This window comes from Babylonia areolata, chromosome 26, assembly GCF_041734735.1.
Source record: "Babylonia areolata isolate BAREFJ2019XMU chromosome 26, ASM4173473v1, whole genome shotgun sequence".
Taxonomy (NCBI): domain Eukaryota; kingdom Metazoa; phylum Mollusca; class Gastropoda; order Neogastropoda; family Buccinidae; genus Babylonia; species Babylonia areolata.
In genome coordinates, this window is record NC_134901.1 from 7,649,129 (window position 1) to 7,655,454 (window position 6,326).

Below are 6,326 nucleotides of genomic sequence, written 5' to 3' on the forward strand. Positions count from 1 at the left end.
ATCACCACCCATTGACGATGACGTATCATTTTAACCGCTTTTACTGGATCACCACCCATTGACGATGACGTATCATTTTGACCACTTTTACTGGATCACCACCAGTCCAGTCATCGACGATGACGTATCGTTTTAGCAGCTTTTACTGGATCACCACCCATCGACGATGACGTATCGTTTTAACAGCTTTTACTGGATCACCACCCATTGACGATGACGTATCATTTTAACCGCTTTTACTGGATCACCACCCATTGACGATGACGTATCATTTTAACAGCTTTTACTGGATCACCACTAGTCCAGTCATTGACGATGACGTATCATTTTAACCGCTTTTACTGGATCACCACTGGTCCAGTCATTGACGATGACATATCATTTTAACCGCTTTTACTGGATCACCACCAGTCCAGTCATTGACGATGATGTATCATTTTAACAGCTTTTACTGGATCACCACCGGTCCAGTCATTGACGATGACGTATCATTTTAACCGCTTTTACTGGATCACCACCAGTCCAGTCATTGACGATGATGTATCATTTTAACAGCTTTTACTGGATCACCACTGGTCCAGTCATTGACGATGACGTATCATTTTAACCGCTTTTACTGGATCACCACCAGTCCAGTCATTGACGATGATGTATCATTTTAACAGCTTTTACTGGATCACCACTGGTCCAGTCATTGACGATGACGTATCATTTTAACAGCTTATACTGGATCACCACCCATTGACGATGATGTATCGTTTTAACAGCTTTTACTGGATCACCACCCATTGATGATGACGTATCATTTTAACCGCTTTTACTGGATCACCACTCGTCCAGTCATTGACGATGACGTATCGTTTTAACAGCTTATACTGGATCACCACCCATTGACGATGACGTATCGTTTTAACAGCTTATACTGGATCACCACCCATTGACGATGACGTATCGTTTTAACAGCTTATACTGGATCACCACCCATTGACGATGATGTATCGTTTTAACAGCTTTTACTGGATCACCACCCATTGACGATGACGTATCATTTTAACAGCTTTTACTGGATCACCACCCATTGACGATGACGTATCATTTTAACAGCTTTTACTGGATCACCACCCATTGACGATGACGTATCATTTTAACAGCTTTTACTGGATCACCACCAGTCCAGTCATTGATGATGATGTATCATTTTAACAGCTTTTACTGGATCACCACCCATTGACGATGACTTATAAATTTAACAGCTTTTACTGGATCACCACCCATTGACGATGACGTATCATTTTAACAGCTTTTACTGGATCACCACCAGTCCAGTCATTGATGATGATGTATCATTTTAACAGCTTTTACTGGATCACCACCCATTGACGATGACGTATCGTTTTAACCGCTTTTACTGGATCACCACCCATTGACGATGACGTATCGTTTTAACAGCTTTCACTGGATCACCACCCATTGACGATGACGTATCGTTTTAACAGCTTTCACTGGATCACCACCCATTGACGATGACGTATCATTTTAACCTATTTTACTGGATCACCACCCATTGAAGATGACGTATCGTTTTAACAGCTCTTACTGGATCACCACTAGTCCAGTCATTGACAATGACGTATCATTTTAACAGCTTTTACTGGATCACCACCAGTCCAGTCATTGACGATGACGTATCATTTTAACAGCTTTTACTGGATCACCACCCATTGACGATGACGTATCATTTTAACCGCTTTTACTGGATCACCACTGGTCCAGTCGTTGACGATGACGTATCGTTTTAACCGCTTTTACTGGATCACCACCAGTCCAGTCATTGACGATGACGTATCGTTTTAACAGCTTTTACCGGATCACCACCCATTGACGATGACGTATCGTTTTAACCGCTTTTACTGGATCACCACCCATTGACGATGACGTATCGTTTTAACAGCTTTTGCTGGATCACCACCAGTCCAGTCATTGACGATGACGTATCGTTTTAACAGCTTTTACTGGATCACCACCAGTCCAGTCATTGACGATGACGTATCATTTTAACAGCTTTTACTGGATCACCACCCATTGACGATGACGTATCGTTTTAACAGCTTTTACTGGATCACCACCAGTCCAGTCATTGACGATGACGTATCATTTTAACAGCTTTTACTGGATCACCACCCATTGACGATGACGTATCGTTTTAACAGCTTTTACTGGATCGTCACCTTTTACATGATGAACTGTCCATGTTTTTGTTTGATGGAGACTTACACCTTGATGATTTTGTATGGTTGCAGTCAAAAAGGGGGGGACACTGTGTGGAAAATACAGAGGTGAAGAAACAGTGGTCATTATCCATGGCACATGGTGGTCATTATCCATGGCACATGGTGGTCATTATTTATGGCACATGTTGGTCATTATTTATGGCACATGGTGGTCATTATCAATGGCACATGGTGGTCATTATTTATGGCACACGGTGGTCATTATCTATGGCACATGGTGGTCATTATCCATGGCACATGGTGGTCATTATCAATGGCACATGGTGGTCATTATCTATGGCACATGTTGATCATTATTCATGGTACATGGTGGTCATTATCTATGGCACTTGGTTATCATGATTCATGGTACATAGTGATCATGATTCATGGCACATTGTGATCGTGATTCATGGCACATGGTGATCGTGATTCGTGGCACATGGTGATCGTGATTCGTGGCACGTGCACATGGTGATCGTGATTCGTGGTACATAGTGATCGTGAACCATGGAACGTGGTGATCGTGATTTATGGTACATGGTGATCGCGATTCATGGTACATATTTATCATGATCCATGACACGTGGTGATCGTGATTCATGGCATGTGGTGATCGTGATCCATGGCATGTGGTGATCATGATTCATGGCACATGGTGATTGTTATCCACAGCACCTTCCATATTTGCTTTGGGGTTTGTGGTGACAATTCCTGAATTCTGTGTCTGTTTACCTCAATTCCAATCAATTCTCTCTCCATCAAACCCCCTTCAACCCCCACCCCACCCCTTCATGATCTCACACAGGTCACAGTGTGTTGATTGATTTACACCATGCTGAATGGACTTCATTTTTTCTCAAACAGTACTTAGTATTTGTCTGTGTGCAATTCATCAAAGTACGTCCACCTTCCATTTCTCCCTCTCAAAAATAATTGGCAATGAAGTGATATGGATTGGAGAAAGTGCTGAACTTTTTTTCTTCAACTTCCTCCTCCCATGCACCCCCTCTCCCCACACCAACTTCAACACAGCTCCCTCCCGGAAGGTGTGTATGCAACCTACTGCTCATTTACATAGTAATCTTATGTCAGTATGACAATTGCTTAAGGTTTCTGGCATTTTATAATTCTTTTGTTTGAATTTCAGGTTTATTTTTTATGAAGTGTAATATTGTTCTATTCACCTATTGCCTTTTTTAAGATACTCTGCAACCTGATTGTGGAGATGTTTAATGCTGTGTTTGTTCTTCCCACGTTCAGTTGGTGTAACCATGTTTGAGTCAAAATGAAAGAACAATGAGGCCAGGAGACTGTTCCAACGTACTTTTTATTTACCTGTGTGCTAGCTAAATCGGTAGCATAAGCAGCATTGACATGAGGATGTGTGTCTTGTGAATGGAGAGAGTTACCACTCTTCATTGTTTGTTAATCATGTTTGAGTCAGACCTGTGCAAAGAAAAGAAATCATTGTCATGCATTTCTCATGCTAGTAGTTTTATTATTATTATTATTATTATTATTATTACTACTACCTTTTTCTATATTATAATTTTTCTATATTATAATTATTTTTTTTTTATTTATGTAAGCTTATCTATTATTTATTCCCCTTTTTTTTCTTTCTTTTTTTCTCAAGGCCTGACTAAGCGCGTTGGGTTACGCTGCTGGTCAGGCATCTGCTTGGCAGATGTTGTGTAGCGTATATGGTTTTGTCCGAATGCAGTGACGCCTCCTTGAGCTACTGAAACTGAAAACTCTCGTGCTAGTTTTCCATTCTTTCACATTCATGCACACACACACACATACACACACACACACACACACACACACACAGAGGAAATGGGATGCATGTGATAGATTATTGCACAAAAGTTATCTTCTCTCGCTATACTCAAGCGCAGAGAACTTCTTTGGTGGTGTTAGCTTTTTTGATTCCCCTTGTCTTCCAGATTCCAGAATCTACTTTTGCTTGTGTTTCCACGTTGAACATACAGGGAAGTATCATTGCTCCTGAGGCAATTCTGTGAACATGGTCACAGCTCCTGGTCCCTCAAATGTGTAGAGATGTGTTTGGAATCCCCTTCAAGGGTCATGATACGCATTATGCACATGTGGATTGTGTACATACATTTCATGTGGAGAAACTGTCCCCACCCCTACCCTCCCCTCCACTCCCTCCAGCCTCTCCACTGTCTTCTGCAGCCTTATATTTTGCCTGTTCCCACCTTGTTTTCTGTTTCTGTCGCTGCCTGCAAACAGTGAACATACTGTTACTTTGCAGATGGAACATGTTTGTGCCCCTTTCCATCAACGCTATCCAGAAATTGTTGACATTGTACTATCAGTACAGAACATTTTCCCTTCCTCTCTGTCACTTTTTCACTGTAAATTGTCATCATCATTAGATCAGTTCTGAACATTTCCCCCTCCCCATTGCTTTCTCGCTGTAAATTGTTGCCATCATAAAATTTATACTGGACATCTTCTTCCCCAACACCCCTATCACGCACACCATCACCCAATGTTTTGTTGTTGTTTTCATTATAAATTTGTAAATGGTGTCACTATGAAGTTAGTATTGTGCATCCCTTCCCCTTATCTTTCTCACATCACTGTTATCAGGACTGTAATCAGTACAGATCATTGTTTCTGTTGTCTAGAAATAGTTACACTTATTGTACGTAAAACACTGAAACAGTGTCACTCCCTCTGTAAATAGTTGTTTTCCTTTCTTCACAGCTCAAATGTTGTCTTCCATTCCTGTTGCTGTCAGTAGCGGTTGTTTGGGTCACTTCATGGTGGCGGCATTTCCCCTTGTTCCTGTCTTTACCTTCATCTGAGAAGAGTACAGCTGGAAAGTTGTTCTTACTGCTTCTCCGTTCATCCCTTTGCCCCGTGAGGGCCACTTTTGGTGTAAACAGCACCCCACCGTCTGGAAATTCTGTGCTAACAAGTAACTCTTTTCTATCGCTCTTTGTGTCTGGCTTTTTCCTTTTCTTTCTGCCAGCTCTCTTTTTTCTGTTTTTGTTTCTTTTTTACCTTGTTGGTCCATGCACCTAGGTATATGTATTTTTTCTGGAAAGCCATGAATATTTTTGTATCTTTTTCAGGGCCAGATAATTGGGCATTCTTACTTTATGGTCTCATATGCCTGTCATTATATAAAATACATATTTTTGTATTATCATATTTATGTCCAGGTAGTTCTTTTTTTTAATCTTCTGGCGAAAAAAGGATGGAATGGTCAACACTGGAGGATTGTCCTGATTTTATGTACATGAATATGTATTGGTGCCAGATGTTCTTTTCCATTTTTTTAACAAGTTCAGCAGAATCAATATATAGTTGTTCAGTTCTGATAGGCCTGTTTCGATTAGCTGGATTCTAAATGGCAAAAAATGAAAAAGACCATTTCCTGTAAATACATGTTCGCTGGCCTTCATCACCACTCATCCAAAATGTACATAGCTGCTTCTGCTCCTTCTCCACTGAAATATCGTTTTTCTTATTGTGGTCTGGCATGTCTATGTGAGCATTCTTCAACGTTTGCTGTGTAACCCATGCAGTTTTCAATAAACGTTTCTCAAAACTGCAAGTTTTATATTCTTATTTCCTCCCTCCCACCTTTCACTTCAGTAAAAAACAGAACAAAGTTGTCAATGTAAAGGAGAGAGGAAGGATGTACATGTACTCTTTGATGCTGTATGCCTGATGCTTGGAACATACACTAACATCCTGCTATGATGTCGTAGTAACACTATTCTGGGTACCTGATCTGAATTTTTCTTAAATTCAAGAACAGGAGATCAAAACAACTACCATATTAAAAATGTATCATCATCAAATGGATCAGTTATGTAACTGAGTTGCATTTTATTAATATTACAATATGTGAGAGCAGAAGAAATAGAATTTTGCTGTTCAAGAAATATAAGGACCGGCCTAAAGCCGCCTTGCAACTGTGTTCATTATTTGTCATACAATATCAATTGTACAAACTGATTTTTTTTTTTTTTTATCTGGCAGTGGGCACTGTTTTATCTCAAATAATTC